Below are 16,750 nucleotides of genomic sequence, written 5' to 3' on the forward strand. Positions count from 1 at the left end.
TTCGAGTGATCCATTCCTGGTCATCCAGTCCCAGTTTCTGGCAGTTGGAGTGTGTGTCCCTGACCATCTTGGCCAGTGAGTCTCAAACCCTCCCCCCCCCCCTTTTTTTTTTTTTTTTTTTTTTTAACTGGTAACCCCTTTCACACAGCAAGCCTCCGAGTGCGACACCCCTAATAAATGAAACACACTTTTAAATATATTGAACACCATTATAAATGCTGGAGGCAAGTGGGGTTTTTGGTGAAGGTTGACAGCTAGTAACCCCCCACGAATAACTTCATGACCCCCTGAGGGGTCCTGACCCCTATTTGAAAACCCCAGATCTTCGCTAATAGCCACTGATGGACCTATCCTCCATGAACTTTGATTTTATAGACCTATCATATCCCTGCTTAGTCGTCTTTTCTAATCTGAACAGTCCTAGGTCTTTTTACTCTCTCCTCACATAGAAGCTGTTCAATATGCCTAGTCATTTGTTGCCCTTCTCTGCACCTTTTCCAATTCTAATAGATCTTTTTTGAGAGGAGGTGACCAGAAGTGCAGACAGTATTCAAGGTGTGGCCATACCGTGGATTAAATATAATAGCATTATGATCTACCCCTTTCCTAATGGTCCCTAAATCGTTCACTTTTTTGACTGCCGCTGCACAATGGGCAGATGTTTTCCGAGAACTACCCACAAATCTCTCTCTTACCTGAGAGCAGCTAATTTAGACCCCATCATTTTGTATGTATAGTTGGGATTATTTTTTCCAATGTGCATTATTTTGAAATTCATGGTTGATAATTGCATCTGCCATTTTATCGTCCAGTCTCCCAGTTTAGCGAGATTCCTTTGTAACGCATTAGAGTCAGCTTTGGACTTAACTATCTTGAGTACCGTATATACTTGTTCATAAGTCAAATTTTTTTTGGTATGAAAAAGAAGCACCAGAGAAGGAGGTTGGCTTATGAACGGGGATTGTGAGGCAGATGTGGGACACAACCCCACCCCCCAACAGAGGCAGCAGGGAGAGGCAGCACAGCCAGCAGAGCCAGAAGGGAAGAGGCAGGGCCAGAGTCTCTTCACTTCTGGCCACGCTGCTCTGCCCCAGCCTCCAAAGCAGCTGCAGCTCTGGGGTTGGCAGGCTGTGGCCGAGCCACCTGGCCTGGCTCACCGGAGCAGGACTGCGACCAGGCCCAGAGACATCCTCCCCAGCCCTCCCCAGATAAGGTGGGAAGGGATGGGGAGAGCGTGGGGGCCCTGGGTGAGGGGTGGGGTCATGTGGAAGGTGGTCACTGGGGTTACTCCCCTGACTCCCAGCTTCTCCCCCCCCAAAAAATTTCCCCACCAGTTGTTGTCCCAGCCCGTCAGGGTAAGCAGCTGGCGCACTGGGACACTTTGTTTACTTAGGTTTACCTCTATGCCTGCAGACACTCAAAGTAAACAAACAATCTCGGCCCACCAGCGGCTTATCCAGATGGCCCGGGAGCCAAAGTTTGCCAACCCCTGAATTATAGGGTCGGCTTCTGAACTGGTTATAAAAATTTTCCATTTTTACTTATCTATCGGGGGGGGGGGGAGGGGAGAAATCGGCTTATAAACAAACCAGCTTATGATCAGGTATATATGGTAATAGCATCTACAAGTTTTGCCACCTCATTGGTTGCCCTTTTTCACAGATTTGTGAATACGTTGAGCAGCACAGGTCTCAGTACAGACCCTTGGGAGATCCCACTCTCTCTCTCTCCATTGTGAACACTGACCATTTACTCCTACCCTTTGTTTCCTATTTTAAACAGTTACTGAGGCATGACAGCACCTTGCCTCTTATCCCATAACTGCTCACTTTGCTTAAGAGCCTTTGGTGAGGGACCTTGTCAAAGGCTTTCTGAAAGTCCAAGTATACCATATGGACTGGATCACCCTTGCCCACGTTTGCTGACCCTCTCAGCAACTTCTAATATATAGATAAGGCACCATTTCCCTTTATAAATGCAGCGTTGACTCTTCCCCAACATATTGTGGTCATCTACGGGTTTGATAACTTTGCTCTTTATTCTCGTTTCAAACCACTTGTCTGGTACTGAAGTTAGGCTTACTGGCCTGTAATTGCCACAATCACCTCTGGAGTCTTTTTTTTCAAATTAGTGTCACGTTAGCTACCTCCAATCTTCTGGGACAGAGACTGATTTAAAGTGATGGCTACACATCAGTTAGCAGTTCTGCAGTTCCATAACTGAGCCTCTCCCAGTCCTGTGGGTGAATACTGTCTGGTCTTGGTGACTTATTACTGTTCAATTTATCAATTTGTTCCAAAATCTCCTTCTATTGACCTCAATCTGGGACAGTAGAAATGTCAACTATTTTACTGCTGATCATTTTAACAGAAGCAGGTAGTTATTCCAAAATCCCAAACTACCTCCTATGGTTCTCCAAGTGCCAAATCCTCATCTGTCCCCCACCTAGCTGCCAAAACCCCCAACTGCCCCTTGACAACTGCGACACCATAATTATGCATTGTCAGGATAAAAACGACAGCATATCGAAAAACAAAAGAGTAAATTACATTGAAATTCATAACAAAGAAACCTCAGCAGCTACTGCACTGATATTTGTTTTCATGTTGGATTCATTAACTTTTTATTATGTTAAATGCAGCTGCTGCAAAATTTCCCTCTGTGCTACTTCATAATCAAGGGGCTTTGCCACAGAACTTCAGTCCAGCTTGCCACAAAGGGTTAAAAAAGCAAGCTGGAGAAAGAAGAGATATATGCTTATTTAAATCAACTCAAAACATTTTTTAAACATCCCTGACAATTTAACATGCTACGTCAATAAGATGACCAAAGATCTGGCAACAGATGAGCTCTCCATGAACAATAATGCTCACGTTCAGTTACTGATTGGCCCCTTTTCTCCACTTAGTCATTCCCCGTGATCTCTTGTTTCAAGTTCATTGAAAAAGTTGGCCCTCACTGAAACCATTTTTGGATCCAGTTTCTACCCTCAGCACTGGGGAAAAAAAGTTACCCATTACCATTCATCAGCAACAACAGAAAATGACAGCTACAGGTGTCTGGTTAGCCTCAGGCCTTTGTACCCCAGTATAACTCCCTGCATCAAGACGCTTAGGCTTGGTCTCCAGTGAAAAAGTTACACTGGCATAGCTACGTTTGTTGGGCATGTGAAAAACCACTGCCCGACCTACATAGTTATGCCACCAAAACAAGCTATGCTGACAAAAGAGTCCTTCCATCCATGTAGCTCATGTCATCTGGGGAGATGGTGTTCTGCACTCACAGAAAAACCCTTTCTGTCATAGTCTGTCTCGACACTAGGAGATTAGGCTGGCATTGCCTCCACAGTGTAGACACAGCCATATTTTGCTACAAGGGGGCCTTTTCTGATTTAGTTTGTGTCGCTTGGAAAAAAGTTTAATCTAACCAAACCACCCTTACACTGGATACTGCCTGGATAACGAGTAAAAGTTTCCATGCAGGCGAGGACTAAGTGCCAATTTGAAACAATACACTTCCTAGCCCCATCAACCAAGGATACAGCAAGTGGAACACCACTTCAGTTTTAAAGCTTCTTCCCCACAATAGGCCTAGTCAGCCCATACTTCCCTTTCTCCACAGGACACTTGAGACAAACCCCTGGATACTTACACGTTGCGTTTTTTAAGGCAGAGCAAATTCTCTTCATTAATATTTGCCATACAAACGGAGCAGAACTGAAAACACAGCAGAACTGAAATCAGGGACCACAACAGATAACCAAAGCAGTTTTGATCCCTGGGCACCACAGTACAAATAAATAATAAAGCCATATGCCTGGGGGAAGCTGCAAATCAAAATGAAGTTGCCAGGTCTTACTCCTCCTCTGCCTCCTGGTTCTGATGCCAGTCCAGTTCACCAACCAAGGACAGATGGCAACATGCCACACCCACTGAGGAAGAGGTCACAACTGCATGAACTGAACTCCACCCTCTCAGGCACAGATAGGGTTTAAACTAGCTGCAGGAATACACAGCCTTAGAATTCCCACACAACACCCAGGCCCACGCGAGAGAGAGCCCCATCTTGTCCTGCAGATAGGTGGCTGCAATCCCTGCTGACCACTTCAACTGGATTAGCTGATGACACAGACCCCAAACCATGGGTTTAAATGAGTTGCTTTCTCCTTCTCCTTCCATGAAAGTAAAGCAACTCCAAAGGACAAAGCATGGCACAAGGAAAGGAAGACAAGGGATCTAAGAGGAATAAGAACATAACAGCGGCCAGACTGAGTCAGACCAAAGGTCCATCTAGCCCAGTATCCTGTCTTCCAGCAGTGGCCAACACCAGGTGCCCCAGAGGCAATGAACAGAACAGGGAATCATCAAGTGATCCATCCCCTGTCGCCCATTCCCAGCTTCTGGCAAACAGAGGCTAGGCATACCCATCCCTACCCATCCTGGCTAATAGCCATTGATGGACCTATCCTCCATGAACTTACCTAGTTCTTTTTTGAATGGCACAGGGGAGATGGAGCATAAAAAGCCACAGGATGCAGGTACAAAGGACAACACAACCCAAGAAGAGTCCCAGAAATGGATCCTTCATACCATCTGGAAAAAGGCCAGAGACTGTAGGAAGCAGACTCGAAACAAACAGTTTAATTTCAGGATTGGGGATTGTACTGCAAGTTTCTCTTAACTGAATATTCAGCGTAACCTGAAGAGGCTTGAAGAACTAGCATCACACTCTAGCGCAGAATAATCCTGTTACTTCCCCCACTACTGCAGCTTCACAGACTATTTAGGGGGAGTTTCTTATAAAGGAATAGTGTAGGGCATCTATTTGCCACCGTTTAGATTTTTGGCTCATTCTGTTACCCGCTGCAAGTGACTTTTCCTTGCATGGCACAAGGATCTTGGTTTATGCTCTCATCTATGCATATGCCATGGAGGGAAAGCAAGCAGTTTCCTTCTACTCCGGTGCAAACATCTGGGGTCCGAAAGCCCAGCATGTGCTAATGTGAGCTCTGCTCTCAGTGCTGAAGGAGATACGGGGTGTGATTTCATTCTCTTCATTCATAGCAGTAGTTTTTTCTGTGCTTTTGTTTGTAGCCGAACAAGCAATTTCTCCTGCATTTCCTTCTAGGAAAGAGGCCTTGGCCTAGAGATGATGTCCCCTCTATACAGTCCAACATTGTCCACACCCTCATCCAATGCAGTGGGACAGCCCCCTGGGAGAGATGTCTTGCTCTCCAGGGGTTATAGAAGGTAACAAGTGAGTGCTGGACCATGGGATGGGGGGCGGTAGATTTTTTTGGGATCAGAGGTGGGGGTTAAGTGCTGTGTACCCACATCATCTCTATTCTTGTTTTTCCTCAGATCTCAGGAGTGTGGGGAATCCTGCTAAGATAACACCCATGTGAAATCCCAGGAAAAGGGCTTGGAGCATGTGCACCTGCAGGTACTAGCCATGATTCTGCCCTTTGACATGTGAATCCCTGGATGACAAAAAATATCCACATTGCGTTTTATTAAAGTTGCCCTTGATCAACAAAGATTGGCTCAAATATAATGAAAAACGGAAGAAGGGAGAGAGGACAGACTAGGCAAAGCCAGAGCTGTGAAGTGTCAATGATGGACGGGTAAGAGCACTGTGGGAATACAATGGGAGGACTAACTGTACACAGTACCGAGGAACATGATGGAAAACAAGAAACGTATCCTTGCTCAGAGCAGGTGGAATAGACACCTATACACTTTTGAAAGCACGGCCGTGGACATGCTGTGTTTACAGATATCCTAGAGAGTGGAATCAAAATTCTCTGTTCCAGACCAGGCTAGAATGTGTAATTAGAAGCCCTTTGTGATTATCCTGCATAATTAGTTTCAGCCATGTCACCACAGTTATAGGGAGGAAGTCGTGACATCACAAGCTGGCTTGTGACATTACTGAATGAACGGGTCTAGTGCAGTAATCTGATGAGAGGATGCAGTTTCCAGTCACACAGCTTGGGAGCCAATCCTGATAGGAGACTAAAAGACTTACCTGAAAGTTTATAGCTAGCATCTACATACTGTGATGAATGGCACCTTAGAAATGATGGATACACAGATGCCAATACTACGCACTTATATAGCACCTTGCAGAGGCTCTCACTGATTTACAAGCAGCACTTGCTGTGAGGCAGGCAAGTATTATTCCCACTTTATGGCTGGAGAAAGATTTATCTAAGGTTACAAATAGGGACAGAACCTGCCACAGAACCCAGAACTCAAGTGCTAGTTTCACGCCCTCACCACCACACCAGTGACTGCCAAGCATGTCGGCGCACTTGGTGGCGGGCTGAGCGTGGTGTTGCCTGATTTCAACACACGTTACTTTCCCAATGTTTTTCCACATAAGCAACTGCTGTAGCGTATGCCTGAGTGGGAGAAGTGGTGAGACCTGAAACTTTTAGGCTGTGGGTCACATTATGGAAATTGGAAAACCCGTACTTTAGACCACTCTCCTTCCTCTAAGGTCATATGCACTGATGACTAAGTTCTCTCCTCTAGATATGTGCATGCAACTGTAGCTGAGATCAGTTGGAGATGTGAGCCCTGCCCAACAGCAAAATTCAGCCCCATCTTCAATAACGTTTGCTGGAACCATAGGGATTCTTTAAATCTGGAATCATTTTGTTCACTTGGGAAATAAATCATTTGAGGCCTCCCACATCAGATCATATGCAACCCTATCCAAACTAATACAGTTTCAAGGCTTCCAAAAATTATGCCGCAAGTCAATTTGACTTCTGACTTGAACTAGAAATAAGAGTGATGTTTCTACCGATGCCGTTTCTGCACTAGTTGTATACTGCCAGCCTTTCCAACCAGATCAGCTTAAAATGTGGTTATGGTTAGCACAAATAACTTACTCAAATATCACCTTCTCACTATGCTTATCGGCTCCCCATGCAGCTTCTGAGTCTTAAAATGCTCAGTTTATATACAAAAACACAATATTTTACTACTGTTGGCACTGGAAAGCCAATACAACTGCAGAGGAAAGAGCTGCATCCTACCTTGACCTACACATCAACAGAAACACTAGCTCTATTCAGTCTGCAGATTTTTCCTTGGTTTGTGACATTGGTTGAATTTTAGTTATTTATCACTTTGCACTTTTGTAAAGGAGCTCCTTAAAATTCAAAAAAGTAAATATACTGGACATGTTGATAATCCCATGTTAGAACTCCTCCTGTTCTGACAGCAAATTAAAATTTAATCAAAATCTTGATTAAGCAAGAAAGCCTTACAACTTGACCAAACGGAAAGCAAAATGAGACCCATCTGTGGGATCATATGCCAAACGAGGATATGTAATCGGTCCTGGAAATCTGAACAACAGGCACAGACAACCCAAGTGTTCCAGCAAACCTCAACTGCATCCGTCCACAGGATATAGGAGAAGAGGGACTTTCTCAAAAAGGTCCACGTCACAGACTGAAAGCCAAATCACAGTATCAGGCTGAGTTTGCACATCCTGGCAGTTAGAAAGGTCTTGCTTCAGCATAAAAACCTAATGTTTGTCTCAGATGCCTAACACTCTGGTATCTAATCAACAAAGGGCTATCAAGGCATACAGAGTAAATAGGGAACAGCAAGATGTCCTCTTTCAAGAGTGGTTGTAACTAAAACATGACTAACCTACCAGAAGCATTTACAGAGCACCAACCACCACATGATCTGTGCATTTTAAACTATAGCTTGCATTTCTATGTCAACCATCCAGCTTGGGAGCTAGGGTGTTGGGAGGGACTTCATGGAAGTCTTAGACTGCCTCTATTTCTGCAGCGGTACTTACATGCTGTCAGTTGTTCCTGGTTGTCAGCTGGCTGGCAGACATGCTCAAATTCTCCCACCCCCCTTTCAAGGCAGCACCAAAACTGATCCAATTTAGTGCAAAGGATGAACTCTACCAGTCTTCACACTCCAGATCAAAAGTGCATTCTGAAGCAACAAGTCGTCCAATTTCTGCAAACACTTAGAGGAACTTTCCTGCAGGAACCAGCTGCCCTGAAGCATATGACTTGCACAGGAAATAGAATGGTATGTGGTCCTAAAGCAAACAACAACATGCTACTGGACACCAACTACCCAAAGCCATGTTCACAATGAGCTAGTTCAGTGGTCCCCAGCACGGTTCCCCCGGGCACCATGGCGCCTGCTGGGGCATTTGTGGGCGCCTGCCTAGTTCCCAGCAGGGGAGAGAAGCTGTGGCCCTGCGCCTGCCGGGGACAGAGTGCTGCGGGCTCCAGTGTTCTCTGCCCTCAAGGCTTCTCTTCAGCTTCTCTCTGGATTCATATATTATGTAATATTAAATATGATGTTTTTCGTATTATTTAATGTACAAATACAAAATAAGCCTTAAAAAATTGGTGGCGCCTGCCACACTCTTCTGAAAACATGAATGTGCTACTGGCCACAAAAAGGTTGGGGACCACTGAGCTAGCTGGCCCGTTTCAGTGAATATGAACATTTCGATCCACTACAAAAACCACAGGTAGTTAAAAGCTTTGAAAAGTTTACCAGCACACCTTACCCGTCAGGAGGTATAGCTTAGTGGTTTGAGCATTGGCGTGCTAAAACCCAGGGTTGAGAGTTCAATTCTTGAGGGGGCCATTTGGGGATTGGTCCTGCTTTGAGCAGGGGGTTGGACTAGATTATCTCCTGAGGTCCCTTCCAACCCTAATAATTTATGATTACTGGAAGTTAATACGAGTTACAGGAGCCTTCTGAGTGGGATTCCAGAGACATCTATTAAGCACCACTGGGCTTCCTACTTGGGCATGGTATTTGGACCCGAATCCCCTCCTGGCTTTAGTGTAAAGGCAAAATATATCTGTAGCTTCCATTCCAAGATCCTGGAAGGAAACAGGATTCCTTGTTCCCACACCCAGCTGTTAATAAGAACATTCCCAATACTCTCCTTCTCCTCCCCCCACCATGTGCTACAGCTTTCCTGAACAGCCAAATATAAAAACTTACAAGAAACTCATTAGCTTTATGGCTGCTCAGAAGGCTATGGGCAACAGCAGTGAAACTGACTATACTCTGGTGAGTTTCAAACTGCAACTATTGGTGAGGCCCAGAAAATTTTTTCTACTGGCAAGTCCAGTCTTCTTCCCTTGCCCCAGTCTTACTTCATCAGATATTCTTGTGTATATACAGGAGGCAATAATGAACTATTTTTTCAATTTGCTGGCCCTGTGCATTTCACAGCACTTTGACTGTTTCCCTGCTTGGGTCTTTCAAGGAGTATGGATCAGACACTTTCTGCATTGACTTACACATTAAAGAGTTAAAGTCTCCCATCCCAGCTTTAATAAAGTCAATGGCATTTACCAAGAACCTTCCTTCGAACCTTGTTGTAATGATCAGACTTACAAATTTACTCTATTTGAGGGCTTAACAGTAAAGAGTATATGAAAGTTCATAAGAATTCACCATAACTTAAAACAAGGGTTAATGTTAAAAAGTGCAAATGGAAGATAGAAAATCCAGACAAAAAGACCTGGTATGACTCAAGGACTGCACTAAGATCATGCCTGGTAAACAAGAAAATGGTAGAACTAAAAATGAACGAACCAAAATTGGCGTGTCGGAAAAAGGTTTAATTGGTAAACAAAACAACTAGGGGATAGGCTATTCCACCCATCACTCCCTTCTGGGGTTCTTAATATTTTGGGGAGAAAAACTGGCTACTGGAGGAAGTTTCACCATGATGGCTGGTACCCCCACCATCTCCAGGGACCCAGGACCTTTGTCACCCTGATTCTGAGACATGTCCCGACCAGACCAGGCCAGATAGAGGGACTCAGATGAGCTCACCACCTTTACCAACTCTAGCTGAAACCCAACCGCCACCTGGGATGAAACAGTATTAGACTTCAAGAGTAACAGCTCCAGCCACCTCCACTAACTTCTTCTCTTCTCCCCATAAGGACAGTTATTGCCATCTTAATATTATCTAAGAGCTATTGAACATGGAGGTTTTTCCTTCTATAAATTTTCTCCAGCTAAAGGGATATGAGATGTTAAAATATAAATCTTAAGACTTTACATTTCAAATGCTCTGACAGTTCTTCCTTCTTTAAAACTTTAATAAAAGGTTAAAATGATTTTTAGAAATAGTGTATTTAGCTTACTTAGTACCTCAGCAAAGTCTTTGTATATAAAAACTCCAACCTTGTTTAACATGTTTTATGTTAACAGATATAAACCAGTTACTGTCTAACACCATTTATTCCATTTAAATTAATACAACATTACAGTATCTCCTTGAGTTTTAATCTCCAATGATGACAATGAAGTAATGCACCCATGGTGCAGGCTTGGGATCAAATCTGACTCTGGGTCACATGAAATGGGTCTAATGACTTTGGCTGACTACACAGTAGAGAATGTAAAGTGTTAGCACCACATAATTTGAACCACAAGATGTTCTGGAGAGGGAAGTTCACCCACTTTCGAGATTCAGAATCTCAACTGACGCAAAGCTAATAAAGCATTTGTTGTACTCATCGTCATACAATACAAATGTGACAGCCAGGTCTGAATAATATTGAAACTTGGACAACTCTACATCCACCCCCATGGAGCCTGGACAACAAGTACTTCATTCTGTAAGCCAGAGAAGCTTAATATTCATTTTAAGATAAAGTCACAGGCAACAGGCCACGCTGTCTCCCACTCCCATTAACCAGTTGATACCAAAATTCAGTTAATGAGCTCCCATAGGAGGGCAACACTCCCTATGACTTTTATACACATTTCTATTTCCTAGGTATTTAAAAGGGAATCTTATGCCCCAGCAACGGTGGCTGTGACACATGAATTCCTGCTTAGTTCTTTACAGTTTCATAGTGCTGTCTTATAAACATATGTAATCCCAAGTATCAACCGGTTTGTGGCCAAAATATGACCTGTTACATGAGACTCCAGAGAGGATGATCCTCAGGGCTTTAATCTCTTAAAGATTTACTATAATGCCAAGAAATTCTTAAAGGTAGCCACTTTATATAGGGCCTGTACTTTTGTCACTCTTATAATGACAGACAGCCCAGAGAGCACAGCCATCAACAACACCATGCGCACACAGAAAAGGAAACAAATGCCTTTTAATTTCAAGCTCAATTAGACATACAGGACAGATGAGGGGGAAAAAAATAAAGAAAAGAAACTATAATTCCCTTCCCAAGTTCCTACCTTATTATTCTATTACAAACAGTAGAAAAGCAGCTAACAAAAAACTGCTCAGCACTGCCCTTTTAATAAAGAAATTCTAACAGTATGAAATGAGAACTGTCGTCTACATTTTCAGTTCTCTACAGAATGGTTCACAACCCCCCCAATGCTGTTATTAACCTGATCAAATGCATTATTACATGACTTATCCTTCAATTAAAAAGCAGCAGGCTGAGCAGCTACCCATTGGAAAGAGCAACAATCAACTCCCTCATCTAGTCACCAGCTTGCATAACCACAATTCTTGTTAACCAAGACTTCCTTGGACAACTTTACTGTAGTAAAAGTGCAGTTGCACTATTTTACATGACGATGGTCCAGTTTTGTGCCACTGGCTTATTAACTTGTAATGCTGTAAGAATTACTACTATTAAGTACAACAGAAATTTTAGAAATTAAGGCAGGGTTCTACTAACTGTAGCTAATATGCTCATACCATGACAAAATAAAGAGTACAGAAAGAATCCTCTTAAATTAATACTTGTCACCAGACATCTTATATAAGAGACAAAGCAAAAAAAAGTGACCCGGACAGAAAAAGGTTGCAGGAATACGTTCTAAGAACAAAGAAAAACGTAGACCTAGAGGTCAGTGATCTAGCTTATCCCCTTGCACTGAGGCAAACAGCTCATGTAAAGATAAACACACTACAACTCTGAATACAGGAGGTTCATGTGTTCACACACTAATACTATCCCAGCTCTTCCTAGACACTAATCTGGTCAGCGTCACCTGACCAATTATACTTCTTCACTGGGCAGAAAAAGCAGACAAGAGAACACTACATATGCTCAGCTGAATTGAGTTTCAGAAAACAAAATAGCCAACTGACATTTAGCTTCAGAGAAAAGTAACTTTCCTTGAGAAATTGCTGCTTCTCAGATGACTACAGCTAAATTACATAGAGTTCTGTAACCTAGCCCTCCACTAATGGGCTATCAACCAGTGTTTGTAAGTTACCAATATTTCCCTAAATAAAAACCCTCCATGTATCAAAATCTCATGAAGTTTCTGGGGAATCCTCTTCCTAAAGCACCCCAAAAACATTCAAAGAACAGCAACACAAACCCTAGCCAGCAGCACCTTTACCTTGAATTATTGGGGGAGAGAAAAAAAAAAAAAATCGGACACTCGCCACATTAAAAAGGCTTTCATTTTAGTTCACTGTGGTATTAACAGCTGATGCATGCAGCTTAATGTTTGTTAAAACACCAAATGCCAGATAAGATCATTTAAGAGAACTGAGACATATCAATAGATCAAGTTTGCTTTAAGGCAGAAAAGAAAAAGTCTTCTGCAAACTGTCCCTTGCCAATGTGCCCCTGCACTGCTCTGGAGAGATCACCTCCAGCAGAACAACATTCAATTTCCTTGGTCTCTTCATGAGGCTGCCAGCACAGGTACCAGCTGTGATTAAACAACTGGCTCATTGGAAAATGGCCTGAGATTAGCAGGGAATGGCCTCTGTGAAATGAGTTAGAGGGTAATATCTTTTGGTTACTCACAACGTGTACTGCATTTCACCCAGTGGCCTAGAGGTGAAAGGCTCTTAATCCAATTACCAATCCTAAAGAAACAATTTTAAACTTCTCATCCTGACAACTTCTAGGGATCAGCTTCACAAGCCACCAGTTGACTTTAACAGCCATTAAATCTTGTAGCTCAATGAGATTTATTAACTCGCTAAAACTCAGAGTATGTCTATGCTACAAGCATTACAGTGGCACAGCTGCAGCACTGCAACTACCCCACGGTGGAACGGACATTTGCTACAATGACAGAAGATGTTCTTCCGCCGCTGCAGTATGTTATCCCCTTGAGAGGCAGTAGCTGGGTCTATGGAAGTAGTTTTCCATCGACCTAGCTGTGTCTACAGTTGGGGTTAGGTCAACCTAACTATGTCATGCAGGATGCAAATTTTTTCACAGTCCTGAGCAATGTAACTAGGTCAGCCTAAGTTTTAGGGGCAGACCAGTCCTCTGTGTCACTGCAGTAACTAGAACTGGATTACTTTTCAAAATCTAACTTCCATTTTGTTTGTACTAAGATGGCTTCTGGTTATTCTTATTTTACAGCAGAGGAAAGACTCCCTTCTTCTAAAGGAGGAAGCATGTCTCTGGATTAGAGCATACAATAAAGAGCCATAAGATTTCCCTCTTAAACCTCCCCTCCCTCAAAAATATAAGGCGGTTCATTTATCAATTTCAATTAAGTGCCTTGAGGTTGGATAAAAGGCATAATAAATGCAAAATACACATCAGCAGGTAGGTACTGAGACAAGTAGAGTAGTCTATCCATTGCAAATGTATTAACTAGCACACTATTTAGAGAAGGCTGGAACTGTCATGTGCATTTCAGAACTTTAAAGGATCATAGCAAGGATATTCAGCTCTGGCACACCTATCAACTGAGCTTATACTGGCCAGGTTTTTCAGAGGGTTTAGTACGAGTATGGTAGGTAATCTTATAACCCCTGGATGAAAGGAGCCATGTCAGTGCAAGCAAAAATTCCTTTACATCATGAACTGCAATACCCAAGCAAACAGAGAAGGAAGTTCTAGCTCTTTGTTTACTCAGAATGGCTTTATGTTCTACCGGATAACAACAACAGGCATTAGGCAAGAGAACAGTAACAGAAGAACCATGAGGATCTGCACCAGTCTTTGGAAAATACTTTCCCTCCTGCTTCTCCAGCCAACTACAATACCAAAGAAATACAAACTGTCTTAAACAAAAAACAAACAGTGCTTTAAAAGTGACCATAAAAAAATCCAGGTTAGTAAAAGCAGATCTAACATTTAGTTGTTTATCCACAAGTTTTCCTCAAAATTGGCAGTGACATTTACCACTCGTATCAGAGGGGGAGCCGTGTTAGTCTGGATCTGTAAAAGCAGCAAAGAGTCCTGTGGCACCTTATAGACTAACAGACGTATTGGAGCATAAGCTTTCATGGGTGAATACCCACTTCGTCAGATTCACCCATGAAAGCTTATGCTCCAATATGTTTGTTAGTCTATAAGGTGCCACAGGACTCTCTGCTTGGTATTTTAAAGGAGGTTTAATATTTCTCCAAAGCATCAGGTGTCAACCAATGAGAAAAGAGAATACACTTCAGGAAATAATGGTCCATTTGGCAAATCCTATGCCCGTTTTAAGATTCTGACAGATACATCCTGACACCCAAATCAGCTCTTTTGGACTCAATACAAGCTCGATTCTTACCTTCTGAAAAGGTACCCTTATCAATAGTGAAGGAAGCACAGTACAACATGCATTGTCACTGGAACTGGAGAATGCAAATCTTTATGCCAACTCCTTTCTAAAGTTAACATGTGCACTGTTTACGTGCAATTCATAATGCCAAGGCAACAGAACAGAGCTATAAAGCTGAGATCCAGTGCAATTCTTTAGAGAGCACTCATGATTTTACCTCCATTGCTTTTGAGTCTGGAATACACAAGATATTGCCATTACACCATACGCAGAATCTCATGAGACTTCCCTGTTAAATATGCATGACCATTTCACTAAAGTCAATGCAACACCTTCCAGAAACAAAGGGTTACTGCTAGTTTAATATATAAAATAAAGCAGTCCACACACTGCAGCAGTTAGTGATGGACTGTACCATGGGAGCAACTGTCAAGGGTCTTAAGGAGGACTATGTTGGCTATCAGCTTCAGCAGTATTGGATAGGAGAACATCGAAGGGTTTGAAGGAAAATCTAATTCTGGATTGGAAAACAGAACAAAACCTATCTAAGGACAGGGAAGAAGTGGAGACCAGCATAAGAATGTACATGCAGCAGAGAAGGCGGCCCAGGGGTCTGATCATAATTGATTTAGACAAACTCAGCCTTTTAACCTCCCTTTATAAATGAAAGGACACAGCACGAACACCAAAGTAAAGTACCACTTACATGCCTATTTAGATATGCTACACAGTGCTCTAAAGAAATCTGTCACTCCTACATATCTTGGATGCAGGTATTCTTCAAGGGATAACCTGAGAAACAGGAGAGAAAACCCAGGGAGTCCCCAGAATTTTGAGAGGGTTAGGAGAGAGAGTACATTCATCAGTCACTCTGCACAAGCTGCTCTGGAGAAACGACTAACAGAACAGCCTTGGCCAAATCAAACCAAATGAAACAGTTGTAAGCTTGTTAAAACTTAGGCATCAGCCAAACTTGGAGCTGTTTAAGCTCTAAGGAACAAGAATGTAGAACATGTACAGAGCACCATCTTCCACTGACAGTGACTGCAGAAACAAAGAGCCCTTAGCAGTGGGTTTTCTCCGGTACAAAGGAAGTCTAACAGACCACGGACAGGCAGTCTGCGCCATTAACTGCTGCTGGGGCAGTGTTTTAAATTGGTATGTGGATCCTTTTCAGGTGGCCAGCTGAGGTGCTCACAGAATGCTGCCCGCAAAAGATTTGCTTTTGCCAACAACAGTCACAAGGCAGAAACACAAGTATCCATTTTATTAATGCCCAATAAAACTGGAAGCCAGGAAACAAAGTCTGCTGGTTCTCACTGAAGTGATGAAACAGTAACTGAAGGAAAACCTAAAGATTTTCAACACTGCATCAGAAAGTGATGAGAAAGATCAAGCTGCCTCTGAGGTACAATACTGAAAACAACAGCCTAAGTCACTTCCTCCATACCAGACATTATAGGACAGGAACCCAAATACCATAACAAAGAAAATGAGTCCATAGTAAAAAGCAAACATGCTGCCTTCTAAACATACAGGAGTTCATTTCTTGCCTACGAACTTCAGAGATACATGTTTAAGTTTCCTCACAGGGAGGGAGGAAATTTCCTTAACCACTTCTCTACCTGAGTGGTACACTAAGCTAACTGAAATGTAATGCCAAAAGGAATCTCCAGTGTTCTAAACATCTTTTTCAGCTGCCATTTCTGCTCTTAGCATTCTCACCAGTAACTCTCCTGGGAACTATTTTTGAAGGAAGCAGGGGAGAGAAACTGCAAATACATTTTAAAAAAACTGAAGTTGAGGTTTAAGCCAATTTAATTTCTTAAGATGCTTCTTGTATGGACCATTAAGTAAGTTACAATTTAAGATTTTTACTATTTTAAAAAATATTCTAAACTTTAAAAAGCTACCAAGTTTTCAAATCTGTTTGCTGGGAACTTTCTGCACCTTTGCATTTGTTCTCAGTTCTCCACTGGGTTCATCACATCCCTTCACACTCCTCAGCTGCCTCCCTTCCCCAAGATGCGACCTTTCCTTGCACTGCAAATTCTGCTGCTTTGCACACCTCAAGAGTGAAACGTACTAGGAATCCCACTTCCTGAAGATCTCCATCCCACACTTCAATGATCAGATTTCATAACTTCTCCCTCTGCTGCAAGTTAAAACTTAGTCTGCTCTTGACTGGTAGCTGCATTCTGGGCCTCAAATGACCTGGCAGCTTTTAGGACATGATACCACCCAGAACCTCCAAGCTGCCATCAAGT

The 16,750-nt window shown here is 42.8% G+C and overlaps 1 protein-coding gene across 2 annotated transcripts in view; it reads right to left on the minus strand.

Annotated features, from left to right (window-relative positions):
* The window catches only part of YTHDF2 (YTH N6-methyladenosine RNA binding protein F2), a 276,572-nt gene that overhangs the window by 250,880 nt on the left and 8,942 nt on the right, over positions 1–16,750 (minus strand). The window lies entirely within an intron of this gene.

The sequence above is a fragment of the Chelonoidis abingdonii genome, chromosome 25 (assembly GCF_003597395.2).
Source record: "Chelonoidis abingdonii isolate Lonesome George chromosome 25, CheloAbing_2.0, whole genome shotgun sequence".
Taxonomy (NCBI): domain Eukaryota; kingdom Metazoa; phylum Chordata; order Testudines; family Testudinidae; genus Chelonoidis; species Chelonoidis abingdonii.